This window comes from Pinus tabuliformis, chromosome 5_1 (genome assembly GCF_031772625.1).
Source record: "Pinus tabuliformis cultivar Carrire ecotype Pingquan chromosome 5_1, CPIR1, whole genome shotgun sequence".
NCBI classification, from domain to species: Eukaryota; Viridiplantae; Streptophyta; class Pinopsida; order Pinales; family Pinaceae; genus Pinus; species Pinus tabuliformis.
The window spans coordinates 449,039,455-449,054,579 of NC_142305.1; positions in this window are offsets into that span (position 1 = coordinate 449,039,455).

Here is a 15,125-nt window from a genome sequence, read left to right on the forward strand (position 1 = left end):
CCATGACCCATCCTTCTTGTGAAACAATACTACTGGAGCAAAGAAAGAACTTTGACTAGGTTGAATTTTACCAGCCTCTAGCATTTCTATAAGGCCTGGTGTTTGGAGGAACATTTACTGGAATCAAATGAATAGCATGATCATGGTCACGAATAGGTGGAAGGCCTTTGGGAGTCTCAAATACCTTGGAATGATTGTCCAAGAATTTTTGGAGATCTGGAGAAATAGACGATTTCGATGTGGGAACCTCTAGTGAACATAATTGTGCAATTACACCTCGTTGTTATTTCTTTAGAACAATTTTCATTCTGTTAGAGTTGATTATCTTTCCTAGTTTCCCTGCGATACCTCTTAATTCAACTTCCTTTCCTTCTGAAGAAAATTTCATGAAAAGTTATTGAAAATTAAAAGCTATTGTACCCAAGGATTATAGCCATTGGACTCCTAGTACAACATCAACACCACCCATTGGAATGGAAAGAATTCAGCTATTCAATACATATTTTGCCATGGATAGCTTGATATTATGTCACTTTCCAAAGAAATTTATGGTTCCTCCACTTGCAACCATCACTTGACACTCTGGTGCTATATATAGGAAGAAATTCAATTCCTTGGCTATCTTACAATGAATAAAATTATGGGTACTGCCCAATCAGTCAACACTATTACCTTTTTCTTCTTGATCTGTCCTTCTATCTTGATAGTTTGAGGAGTGGTAATTTTGGCCAATGCATTACAAGATATGGTCGGATTCATTTCTTCTTTATCTAGGGTTTGTTCCTAGTGTATACCTCTTCTTTTGATAGTTCTTGTTCCTTCTCTTCCTTCTCTTCACAATCTATATAAAATAATTCCTTCTCAGCACACTTATGAGCTTTAGTGTATTTTCTATCACAACTGTAACAAAGCCCTTTTTCTCTGTTTTCTTTTGATTGTTGTGGTGTCAATCTTGTAGGTTGTGGAAGGTTAGGGGCGACAATACTTCCATCTTTATAATTGTGAGTGGTAGGCTTCCTTGTTGCCATAATTTTTCTTTCCATTTTTCTTGCCAACCTGAATGCATTCTCCAATGAATCAGGTTCCCAAAGGCCAACCTAATGTTGGATGTTATCCTTTAAAGTCCCTATGAACACATCAATCCTATGCTCTTCCGGAATATCTTTTACCCTTATATTCAATTTTTGGAAGTCCTCAATGTGCTCCATCATTGAACTCTTTTTTTTTAGATTTATCAATTGGCTAAAAAAAGTGTTTCCTTTTGTATCCTCATAATGTGCTATCATTTCATCTATAAAACTTGCCCAAGCGACAATTTGTTTATGAGAGCAAAGCTATCGGTTCCAAATATAAAGTTACAATGTGAACCTTTTCTGTGTTTTTCACATTATGGAGATCGAAATATTTCTCCATTTGTAGTATCCATGTTACGGGATCCTTGCCATCAAACTTCCTCATATCGATCTTTGGAACATGGTGGGTCTTCAATCCAACATTAGATTCTATGAAATCATGATTAACATTTATTTTTTTCTCATCATGAGTTTCCTTTACTACCCTTTTCCCATTAGTAAGCATTTCTTATAGAAATGTTGTCAAATTTGTCTTCAAATCTTCCATCTTAGCTTCCACACCTTTCTTTAAACCATCCATCTTAGCTTTCACATCATTCATCTTAGATTCTATGCCTTTCTTTAAACCATCCATCTTAGCTTCTGTTACTTTTTGTGAGAGTGAATTTTGTTACATTTGGTCTTGTAATTTTGAGATATCATGTTGCATTTCTTCCTCTTCTTCATGAGTCATGCTAGAGCTTTTAGGTTTCTTACTAGGTGTTTCCATTTTCTTTCTTCAAGGCATCAGTTAATGATAATTATGCTTCACTATGCCCTTTGAATTCCTTCAAACTAATTTTTCAAACCAAACTTGTGAAAAAATTACAAAAACTACAAAACGTTTTTTTACTTTGTAGGCGTTCGATATTGTATCTAATGTATCTCTTAAATTTTGGATCTCCATGGTCTGAAATTGCGACCTATAGTAGTCCTCTACATTCTCTTTCCAATGCCACAAGTTTGATCGAAATTGGATTCTCCAAGAAAGCGTTATGCCCAATCTCCCAAAATGACCTGATTATACACTTTTTTCAATAGAGCAAACTTGTATGAATTTCCACGTGTCACTATTTCAACCTTCGAACCTGAAAAAGATACACATAAAACTACAGTCCATCCTCTTTTTGAAACTTCTTACAAAATTTCAGTTCGATACTCAAAGGGAAAGTTATGACCCTTTTCCCAATGTCACCTGTTTGGAATGTAATTCGGGAGCCTGCAAAACCCTAACTTCCTTGGATCATATCTCCGAAAATATAGCGGGACAAGATTTGCAATTTTGACCTGAGGATCAATGAAATTTCTGATCAAATGGGGTTTTTTCTAAGCTTTTGAAATGTCGCTGAAAAAAACGCTACAACAAAAATTCTAGGATGACCTATTTTGGAGCAGCGAAACCCTGAATCCAAAGCTCTGATACCAAACGTTACGAAACCAGCTCACAAAAAGATAGAAAAGATAGATCAATGACTTAGAAATTAGCCTCTTCGAAGGGGAAACCTCATTTACATTACACAAATGAACAATTATTGGATGATACAAATGGTAAAACCTCCTTTCTATATATAGGAGTCTAAGGGGTCACAATATAATCAAAGCCGACATAACAATAATAATATAAGGGCACAAAAATAACAATAGTAGGCTTATATGGGGCATAATAATAACAATACGGGGACAATATGGGCACAACAATAACAATAAGGGCTACAATGACAATAGTAATGGGGGAATCACTAGTATTATAGGGACCTAACAAATGCCTTGTGGGAGAATCCAAGATTAAAAGTCCTTTGCATGAGTAATGAGGGTCTTTTTATAACTTGACACATGAACTTTCACATCCCCGTGACTCTTGACTTTCCAAATCATAATTACCTTTTGATTTCTACAACCTTTGGATTTCTAAATGGATTTTGGTATTACATGTCATTTGGACTTCCATGGCTCTATTATCCATACATGAATCTTGGACTTCTACTTATTTCTCTTTACAATGATTACATATTTACACCATGAAATCCACATCATTATGATATGGGACATGACAAGTCACTATCCTTGATGACTAGGACTAATAGTGGCTAATGACATGGATTTTCTTCAATGATGACATGACTGCCACTTATGTCTTTTTTCTAGATGCAGCTTCCGATTGTTGATGTCTTCACCCTCCAAAGGGTCTTCGATCTTGTGGATATTTCCGGGTACTTCAATCCTTAAGACTTCAATGTGTTATTTTTCTTTTAATGGTTCCTTTAGTTCCTTCCTTGTTCAAGATTCTTTATGCATGCTTTCCGTGATGTTCCTGAAATACTTGTCACTGCAATCACTCATGGAAAGCAACCATTAGCCTCAAAATATCTTATTATAACATGATTTACGTAGATTTTCTGTTCATGCCTTATTAGTGAACTTAGAAAGAGAAAGGAGCACAATGAAAGAAAGGGCGCACTTGGTAAGGCTCAAGGGTTAAAGGGAAGAGGCTTCAGGGCTTCGGCATGTGCTCATGCGCTCAAAAGAAAGAGGCAATCAAGGTAGCACACATGGCACAAGTCCGAAGGATGAAGGAGAAGGCTTCGAGCTTCCCAAATACGCTCATGCACTGAAATGGTCAAGAGGGAACATGGAGCATCATGGAAGGTTGAAGGGTGGACCTTAAGGCCTTTAGGATGCGCTCATGTGCTCAAGGAGGGTGCATTCCTTCAGGTCGAAGGAATGTGCTCAAAGGAAGACTTAGTTTCTCAAAGGGCGTGTTTTGGAACATGGAAGGGGAATGATGCTTGAGGAGTGTACTATGCAATTTTGGAGGATGCATGGCACATTTCTGAAGAATGGAGTATTGCTAATCAAGGCTTAAAAGTGCATCCATGCGCTTCTTGTCTTAATAAGTTCACTTTGCAACCAAAATTTGTCTAATTCTGGAAGATGGGACAAGGGCCGAACATGATGAATTCATACATAAAACCATGTGTGACGCATACCAACTCATAAAGAAAACATAGACAAGCTTGAACAAGGATAAATATACATAAAAACTCCACTTTACATACGTTCCCCAAGTGCAATGAAAAAAGTGTGTGTGACAACAAAGGTGTCTTGGCCATGAAATGCACTAAAGACGTTCTAACTAGTGCGATGACACATGATAAAAATCAAGAACAGTTGAAACATATAGGATAACCTGAATGAAACTTGACGACCAAAGAGACAACTAGATACGATAGTGAAATATGCTCCAAAATTTGAATGTAGTGAAAATTTTGAGGGTGTTGTAGCAGCGACACACTGGGCGAGCTTTAACTTCTCTGTTTAGGAATATATTTTTAGTTAAAGGGTCATACCTTCAAGAAGTATTGAGTCACCAATTAGATTTCCTTGACTTCCCCCTTTTGATCTGGTTATACACATAGTAACTCGCTTTCTTCTACTTGGTTGAACACACAAAAGATACACCATATCAAAATTGTTTCGATCTAGGAAATGGTAATATGCGTGATGAGTTTATGATATTTAGAGTATGAGTTTTCATCTTTGGTATTGCTTTGTTGCCAGCAGGCTTGGATAGTACCCAAGTGGAGTTACTTTAGGAGCACAAATGTTGCTTCACTGTCAGCAGGCCTAATGATGACAATTCAACTAGGGTCTCTTTCTTTCCTATTATTTTTGTCTCGATGCTCAGATCTGTAAACCAAAAAAAGGTTCTTCATGACATCCACTATGTAGCCATGAGATTTAATACTCCTTCCTCTGGTCAACATTAAGGTTTTACTATAGTTTGTAAATCAACCATATGTTGACACTTCTCCAACAACATATCCACATCCTCCAAATTGCCATCAAAACAAACCTGATCAAGGTTTCACTTAGTTAGAGTTTGTTCTACAGGTCTAACAATCAACGGATTCACACTTTAACTCTTCCTTCGGTGGATCTATCCCCTCCACATATCTATGTTCATCTACATCTCTTTTGGCCTACTTATTAATGGACATAGTGACAAATTTTGACCACACACGGTTAATACAAAATTAAATAAAATATCATTACATAATGCAGGATCAAACCACACAAATAATTTTATTAAAAACAATATGATTATATTTGATGGCCTCTTGAGGCTTGGCGAGCCTGATCTCAATTCTAATGGTCGTCATTTTACATGCCCGTAGGCTACATTTATAACAACAACACAATGAGGATCAAATCACTGAAAGGATCTGATCTAATCCCTAAAATCACTCATGATCCCTAGAAACTAGGAAAAATCAATCCATTCAAGGAAACATTATCCTCATGGACACATCCACTTTCTAGAAGCTCATATTTTTGTTGATTTTCTATAGGATGGGTTGATGCTCCTGCATCAAACTCCTAAGGTACAAAATTTTATGACCTCATGGTCATATGCATCTCGTAACAACTTCAACTTGTGACCTACAACATGCCTCTGTAGTAGCAAGTCTCCACCTTGCTTCACGATACCTCACCAAACTTTCTCTTGGGTTTGGGCTCTTAACATCTCCCTGGTTCTTTCCTCTAGAACCAATTGAGCACTCCTTTCTCTAGGCTGCTGTGAATCTTCTCACCTTCCTCTACTATCACCTATATAAAGAAAACAAATATCTTACCATACCTTCAATCAATTATACCTTCTTCTGTTGCTTCTCCTCCACATTACATGCATGAAACTTCTGCATTCTGATACCACATGATGACAATTAAACTAGGGTCTCTTTCTTTCCATTTTTTTTGTCTCGATCCTCAAACCTGTGAACCAAAAATACCTTCTTCATCACGTCCACTATGTAGCCATGAGATTTAATAATCCTTCCTCTATTCAACATTCAGGTTTTACTATAGGCTTCAAATAAACCACATGTTGACACTTCTCTGGCAACATATCCACATCTTCCAACACAACATCAAAATGAACCTGATCAAGGTTTCACATAGTTAGAGTTTGCTCTACATAATTGACGGTCAACAAATACATGATTTAACTCTTATGTCAGTGGATCTATCCCCTCCACAGATCTACGTTCATCTCCAGCTATGTTGGCCTACTTATTAATGGACATAGTGACAAAATTTGACCACATATGGTTAATACAAAATTAATCAAAATATCATTACATAATAGAGGATCAAACCACATATATAACTTTATTAAAAACAATATGATTACATTCGATGGCATCTTAAGGCTTGGCGGATCTGATCTCAATTCTAATGGACATTTTTTTACATGCCCATAGGCTACATTTATAACAACAAGATGATCAGATCAACGAAAGGATCCAATCTAATCCCTAAAATCGCTCATGATCCTTAGAAACTAGGAAAAATCAATCCATTCAAGGAAACATTATCCTCATGGACACATCCACTTTCTAGAAGCTCATCTTTTTGTTGATATTATGGAGGATGGGTTGATGCTCCTGCATCACCTAGATAGTGCCCTAGCGAAGTCACTTTCTTGACCTCGCTATGCAGGAATCCTTTCTCTTCTTTAACCCTTTATTTATTTATTTAATATGACTGTGCATAGACAATTATTATTTTCAACGGGTGGAAGATGGATCTTGAATTATTGAGAGAAAAGTAGGTTGACACTTTAGATAAGTATTTTAGAAACTTTGACATAGGTTTGCTCGCTTTATATTTTCCCCTTGTCCTTTCTCTACTAGATTATACAAGCGTTAACGCACAAGTAGATATACCAAGTTGAGTAATTTGGATACCAGCATAAGTACAAGTCTAATATGATCCCTTAGGGTTTTTTTTTTTATTGGATGTACCATATTTTCCATCCAAAATTAGCTCAACCTATGGCATTTTCCCAAACAAAGAAGGAGAACAAACAAATAGCCAAGCATTGTGGTTGTCACATTTTCTCTTTCATCCCACAACAAATTCCTTTTGAGCCATGCACTTTTTCACAAGGTCTTATAATGACCAAGAAATGAGCACGGCAAGACATGAATAACATGAAACACATAGAATAGACACATGAAAAGGAGAAAAGAAAAGGAACAAATGTACAGGAAGCACAACTTATAACTTCTATTGAAAATAATGTTTCAAATCTCGACCATTTATGGGAAGGGGGTCAATCCTCCCATCTAAATATTTCAGCTTGAAGGTGTTATGACCAAGCTTCTCTTCAATGGTGAATGAGCCAATCCACAAAGGTTGGAACTTCATGTGTTTTACTTTCTCTTCATGTGGTTTATCCCACTTAAGTACTAGGTCACCCACATCGAAACTCTTTTCCCATGTGGATTTCTTGTTGAACCAGTGCTTAACAAGGTTTTGATGAATGGAAAATATCTCTTTGGATTTAAACTTTCTTCTTCAAGTTTGAGTAAAGTATCTATCATGCTCTAAACCAAAATGCAAGGTATACCCTCTTGGGAGGGTTGTAAGGCTAGGAGATAAATGTTCGAGGGCAAGATAACTTATTTACCATAAACTAGAAAGTACGGCGAGGATAACTAATTTACCATAAACTAGAAAGTACGGTGAGGACTTAAGGGAAGGCTTAGGGGTTACATGATTAGTCCATAATGCATTTGTCAATGAATTGTTCTAGTTCCTTTGCTCAAAGAAAATGGTTTTCTTAATGATGCAGATAATATTTTTATTTGTCGATTCAGCTAAACCATTTCCCTGCGGGTAATAATTAGATGCATTCTTTAATACAATCCCATTTTCCAATGTGAAATCATAAAGTTTCAATGAAAAAAATAAGTTGTATTATCAAAGACAAGAGATGTTGGAATGCCAAACCTGGTTATAATATTTTTTTGCAAGAAGTGGATGACTTCCTAGTCATTTACTTGTCTCAAGGGAACTGCTTCTGTCCACCAAGTAAAATAAGTTTTAGCTATCAAAATATATTGGTGTTTCTTTGATGAGTGTGGAAATATTTCTCCGATAAAATCTAGGCTCCACTATTGGAATGGTTCCTCAACTACTGCTAGTAGCAGTGGGTGACTAACTTCTGATCCCGAACAACACATATTTGGAAAGCTAGGCACTTGCGGATATAAGCATGATCTTCTTAGAATAAAGTGTACCAATAATAAGTAACCCTCGTCACTTTATGCATAGTTGTGTCACCCACATAATGACCACCCACCATTCCATCGAGAAAATATCTAAGTACCTTCTTTGTATTATGTAGCTCAAGGCATCTTAGTAGGACATCATTGTGGTGCTTTCTAAAAATCACTCCATGAAAGATATGGTAGCATTGAGATTTCAAGTGAATTTCCCCCTTTTGTTTATTCTATAGATGAGTCGGAAAGGTGTCATGCTCTAGAAATTATTGTATATCAGAATACCATGGCACTTTAAACATGGCCTGAGGAACATGTTCAACATTGTACATTTCTATTTCTTGCTCTCATTCTGAAATATCTTGTTCAGGGGCATTTCTTACTTAAGCTACTAGCTGATAAAGGCCATGACCCTTAATAGTATGAAATGGTTTAAACTCTAGATCATATGATTGTAAGTAGGCCATCCAATTTTCCCTCTTCTCACCCAGCTCCTATTGTACAAAGAGTGTTCTCATCATTGGATGAGGAAGAAAAATGATCATATGATCTTTTAGAAGATAGGGCATGAAATATTTGACTGCCTTATATACAACGCATGCTTTTTTGTCGATGGCAGGATAGTTTAGCTCTGACCCATGTAAGCTAGCATTCATGAAAGAAATAGGTCATTCATTTCCTTTAGCATCCTTTTGAGTCAATATGTCCACAATAGACAAATCTGAAGTGAAGGTATAAAGTAGGAATCTTTGCCATAGTGAGGGTTGAATAGTGTAGGTGCATCAACGATAGCCTATTTTATTTGAGCGAAATCATCCTTCTCCCATTTGTCCCATTTATAAGTCACATATTTCTTAATCATCTCTTGTAAAGGATTAACTATATGACCATAATCAGAGATGAATTTCCACATGAAAATAATCTTTCCTAAGAAATACTACATAAATTCTTGTTCACTAGGAACAAAATTTGTGTAATAGCTTTGGCCCTCTCAAGATCAAATTTAAATCCACTCTTTGAAATGATGTGCCCTAATAGAGTCCCTTCAGACACACCGAAGATGATTTTCTTGGGATTGACAGAAATCCGATATCTACAACAACACTAAAATATGTGCTTTAGATGGCATACACGATCTGGTCTTCTCTCAGAAAATAGAGTAACATCATCCAAATAAACAACTATGCTTTGAGCTTTCAAGCCATGGAATGCAATGTTGATCGCTCTTTGAAATGTATCACTGACATTGATAAGCCCAAATGACATTCTCTTGAAAGTGAATGTACCCCATTTGGTCCTGAAGGTAGTCTTCAAATGATCCAATCCCACCACTAGCACTTGATTGTAACAAGAAAAACCATCTAACAATGAAATCATCTCAGGCCCAAGTACTGTTTAGGGGATCTGTTCCATGGATGGCACTGGATAATTGTCTTTATCAAATGCTCAGTTGAGATTGTGGAAATCTACACATAGCCTTATTTCCCCATACTTCTTTATGTCTGGGACCAAATTGGAAACCCATGTTGAATGTCTGAATTTGAAAATGATATGATCATCCAACAACTCTCTCAATTCCTTTTAGATGAGGGGCTCCAACGTTAGATGAACTTTCCTTAGTTTATGTTGGAAAGTTTTTACCCCTTCTTTTATGGTAATGACATGATGGATAATACAAGTATCATATGTATTTAAGTCATCATATTTCCATGCAAACATATCACAGTATTGATTGAATAAGCATATAAATGCTTGTCATTCTTGTGGAGAACAACATGTACCGAGGTTTACATACTGGATCTTCTTGAGTTCCTAAATTGACTTGTTTAGATGATAACTTTGAACTTTGGGTGTTTGTATTAATTGGTCCTCTGAACTGGTTTTGCAAGCCATATAAATTTTCTAGGGACACCACACCTTTACACATAGTATTACTTTTCATTGCATTAGATGCCTCCTACAAAGCCTTGTCATGCTTATCCTCTTCTATGGCAACATCTTTGAATATGTCTTCATTAGCCATGAAATGTAGTATCTATTATTCATCATTGAAAATGAAAAAGTTAGTGACGTTATCAAGAACATATGGTTTATATATAATCTCAATAGAAAAACCATTTCTCAATGGAAACATCATTGTAGCTGCATTTTCTAATGCATCTTCTGCAACATTTCTAAGCCTAGGGATAAAAATAATATTAAAACCTTTAAAATAATTAATCAAACACAATAGCTCCTACTGGTAGTTTTTAAGATTTGGTGAAACATAATGGATAATATCCTGTAGCGACCACCTTTGAGTCACCGATTACCTTGAGTAACTCTACCTTCAAATCAATGACTTTCTTTAGTCCAAGTATGAGTGCTTCATATTCGGAAGTATTATTTTTACACTCAAACTCCAAACAACATGAAAGGATATGCTTCTTGTTACATGGGTCTATAAGTACACAACCAGCTCCAAATCCACCCTGTGCCTTAGAACCATCAATGTATAAAGTCTGAATATTTTTAAATACTAAGTCGCTTACTGTATTATCATTACTATTACTATGCACATATATATTATAGGATTAATTTTCACCATCTAGAGAACAAGGAAGGAAATCCAACTATGTATCTGGTGGGACGGGTGATGGTTGTGCTTGATAACACCTGTGATCAATTTCCAAGAAATAATTTCCAAATATTAAATCAACAAAGACAACAGGCTCATTATGGCCCTCAAGTGGTGTCACTGTGTATTTCATGTATGATTCACTTTCCACTCAAATTTGATTATTCCTTCCCTTATATGGAAGCCATAAATGTGACCAATCTGTAGCAAAATACCCTTGCAATTTACTAGACTAGTCTCTACTTGGAAGCACATTGTAGGCTTCAGGTATATCCACAATTGCAATATTTATACATTGATGAACTTGGTGATTGGATGATAATCGAATAAGAACACTTTTTAGTTCACCAATTTCTTGTACAAGAGATTTGTCCAGTTGAATGATGTGTGCATCGATTTTATCCCATTTAGCCTTTATTTTCTTAGCAACAAATAATGGCATTACATTCATAGATGCACTGAAATCAACTAAAAAATTATGGACATTGTAATTAAAATTTTCAGTATTTAATAAAAACAAAGGACAAAGAGTGTTATCATATAATGTTACATCATAACCAGTGATTCAAGGGAACCAGAAGACTTACCAAACACCTTTTGAGAGGTAGAAGCTTTGTCACCTGGTGAAGGTTGTGAAAAGGCTTGGACAAGTAGTTCACGCTGGCCTGCTATCTTCGTGAGCTCATAGATGGAAATATTGGCTCGAGCTCTCTTCAAATATTCAACTATGTTATAATCAATTGTTTCACCTTTAGCAGGAAGTGTTGAAGTGTCTAGAGGAGTAGATTTATTTGACACTTCCAGAGTGATGGACTTACTTTTGCTACTGGAGGAAGTGTTCTTGTGTTGAAGTGTCTAGAGGAGTAGCTTTATTTGACACTTCCAGAGTGATGGACTTAATTTTACTACTGGAGGAAGTGTTCTTGGAAGTGGTTGCATTTCCAGACTTACTTTGTGCATTCTGAGCAGGATTAACTAGTGGTGAGATCCTTCTTAATAATTTCTCCTTTAATTTTTGTCTCGTCACCTCCTATTCAGAAATGGGCCCTTGACTCCTCAAGTTATATCGACCTTTTTCTTCTATGGCAGGGGGGGCTCACTATGAGGTGGTGCTTCAACACTCTTCTTGTTAGCATTAAGAATACAATCAAAGGAATTCACTGCATGTCCAATACGACTACTTTCTTTAGCTGCTGCAGGTTCTTTTGTTTGTTTCTACTACCCATTTGCTAATAAGGAATCCACAATGTGTGTAGCCAAAAAATTCACCTTGTGGTTCGATTATGGACATGTCTTTTCTGAATGATATTCCTGATAGAAAGAGAAATAGTTGTCCATACCCATACTTTATATATTCAGCACAAAATTCAAACTTTGGGCAGATTTGGTGGGTTGATTTTTTGTTGTTGTTGTTATTCCTTCGGAATGGAAAAGACCTAGGAGACCTACTACTCGTAGAGGTCTCTCTTGAACTTATCTTTAATTTTGAAATATCGTTTGTAAGTACTTTTACTGTCTTGTTAAAGCTTTCAATATCTGACGAATCCTTTTCTTTAGCCTTACTTAAGGAAGGTTGATAGTTCTTGCTAGTTGCCTTAGAGTATTTAGATGACATCATCAGTAATGACTCCAATAGCATGCAAGTATATAAATTTTCAACACTAACTATCGTTGAAATTTCTCTAGAATTCATGGGTTCTTGAGGTAAAGTGTTTACATATTTTAAAAGAGACCTAGACATATTTTAAATAGAAGGAGTTGGGTTACCACAAGAAAAATTAGACATTGTGATTATTGTTATTAGCATTCTTTAAATGTTAACTTGAACATTCTACTTTCATAGAAATCCAACCATTCATAAATCTAAATCGCATTGCCTAGACATTGCACAATTTATAAATATCTATTTCCTTAAGGAGCTAGATTTACATTTTTTTATGATAAATATCTGCTCATTGGTAATTTGTTAGGGTTCCAATGGATACACATTTCCGTGATTTCTTTGGAATCCAGTGTTTGTATTTTTTATCATTCACACTATCATAATCTTTTAATTAACACAAAGCCCATCCTTGTTCATTTATATGTTATTGCATTTCACATTAACCAATGATTTGGCTAGATTGATAGAATGCTTAAAAACCCATCACAATTATTGCTCTATTAATTTATAGGAAAATCTTCACATCATAAAGATTTTACCCTACATATATATCGTGAATAGAAAATCGTTCACACAAAAAGGCAATGAAATTTCTTGCGTAGTTTATGCGAATGATCCACATCAAAACTGAGCACAAAACGATCCACATAAAAAATAATCATGCAAAGTGAAACTTAAAGCTGAAGGAGATACAGAATAATTATTATACATTAAAAAAATGTATCATATCCAGGTATTATACAATAAAGAATGCCCCAGAGAAAAGCACTCAATATTTGAAATAGTCATGAAATTGAACTTGATTTACGACATTATAAACATAATGAAAATTGTGTTGAGTTCGTTTTGTTGGGAGAATATGAACTAGTTTTTTCAAGGAAGTCGGCACAAAACCTTACCGTGTTTTCTCTCAAAGGAAGACCATTTTACCTTCAGTGACTTGAGTTGTGCCATAGCGTAGAGGAAAGTATCATCTAAACCCTATAAAAACACATCCACCCACACTTTCAATAATTAAAATGCAAAATACTAGTAAAATATGCCAGTTCAAGGTCATTTCAAATAACTAATGATAATACTTTAAACTTTTGAATAACTTTAACAAACCTCAGATGAATTGTCGCAAAATTGAACTGAATCTTGAGAATTTTTAATGGAAAGTTCCCCAATCCTTTAGCAAAGCTCCTTAAATGTCCAAAATTCCATAAATCCTTATGAGAAAGTATTCTTAACCATATAGGAAATGCATACTGCATCACATAGAAGGAAACTACAAAATAACACAAACACCGAATTTGATAGCTTCCCATAAGTTTCCTTAAAAGTGCAATAATAAACATAAACCCTTCACATTTGTCAACTTTTTCAATGGTTACTCGTACGGTTTTATGTGCTAATACATGGGTAATATCTTTAAATCAATGGTTTTATGTGCTAATACATGGGTAATATCTTTAAATCAATGGAAAATACTTTGAACGGCTAGTTGTTTCAAGGAAGTAGGCACAAAACCTTAGAGTGTTTCCTGCACTTTTCCCTTTATCATTCACTAATTCATCCACTACATTTAACATCCAACTCTTCATACGTTTCACAAAGGAATGCATAGGGACAGATGCACTTAATGGAGTGAATATTACACTTGGAAAATCGTTGAATGTGAATCGTTATAATAATGTTTCAATGCATATTTTTTTAAATTTATTTGTAGTAATTATGATACGTGGTTATGAACAATAGGCACAATAAACTTTTAATCATGTTTTGTAAAAAATTAATTTAAGTATGGTTTAAACATGTGATTTAGATATGCATGGAAGTTAATGGTGTGAATTCCAACTATTGATGGAGTGGCAACGATGAGAATATACTGGCATATTTCAATTTAGACCATCTGATAAAAAAGATTAATTAGGAAAATGATTAAAGTGCCCAACTCCAATAGGAGGGACGCCTATCGGCATAATTATAATTAAATTGTAAAATAATAATATTATTTATTATAATTAAATTATATAATAATAAAAAGGTAAAAATATTTTCAATATGAAATAATTTATTTAAAAATGAATGAGATTGCTTAATATCTAATATCTTATGAATGAATGAATGAATTAGATTTTAAAGTCCATGTTTTTCCTTTTGCAATTCAACCTTTTTCTTATTCAAATTGATGATGAGATGAGTTGGTTGATCTTTTCTATAGTCGTCCATACTTTTCATTTTGTAATTAAATCATTTTCTTATTCAAATTGATGAGGAGTTGGTTGATTCTTCTTACAGTCCCCTCTCTGAAAAGACAATGCAAAAAAACCATTGCTAACATATCGCCATAACTCCATAACTGTCCTTGATGTCTTGAAAGCATCACATTCCAAAATGAAATGTTTTTCTGATTCCACTACCCCAGAAGGGAAAAAAAGTACACACCCAATCTTCCCAAGCTTGTTTCCACTATCTCATTTCACACCAAAGTTGATGTGAGTTAATTCTTATAAATTCATAAACCATAAAAACCATAAAAAAAACAATTGCAAAAACATCTTGAATGAGTGTGTGTGTGTGTGTGTGTGTGTGTGTATATATATATATATAACCAATTTATTTGGAGCTAGAGTGATGAGTGAATAAAACAAATAGTTATTCTCATTGCTAGTTTAACCACT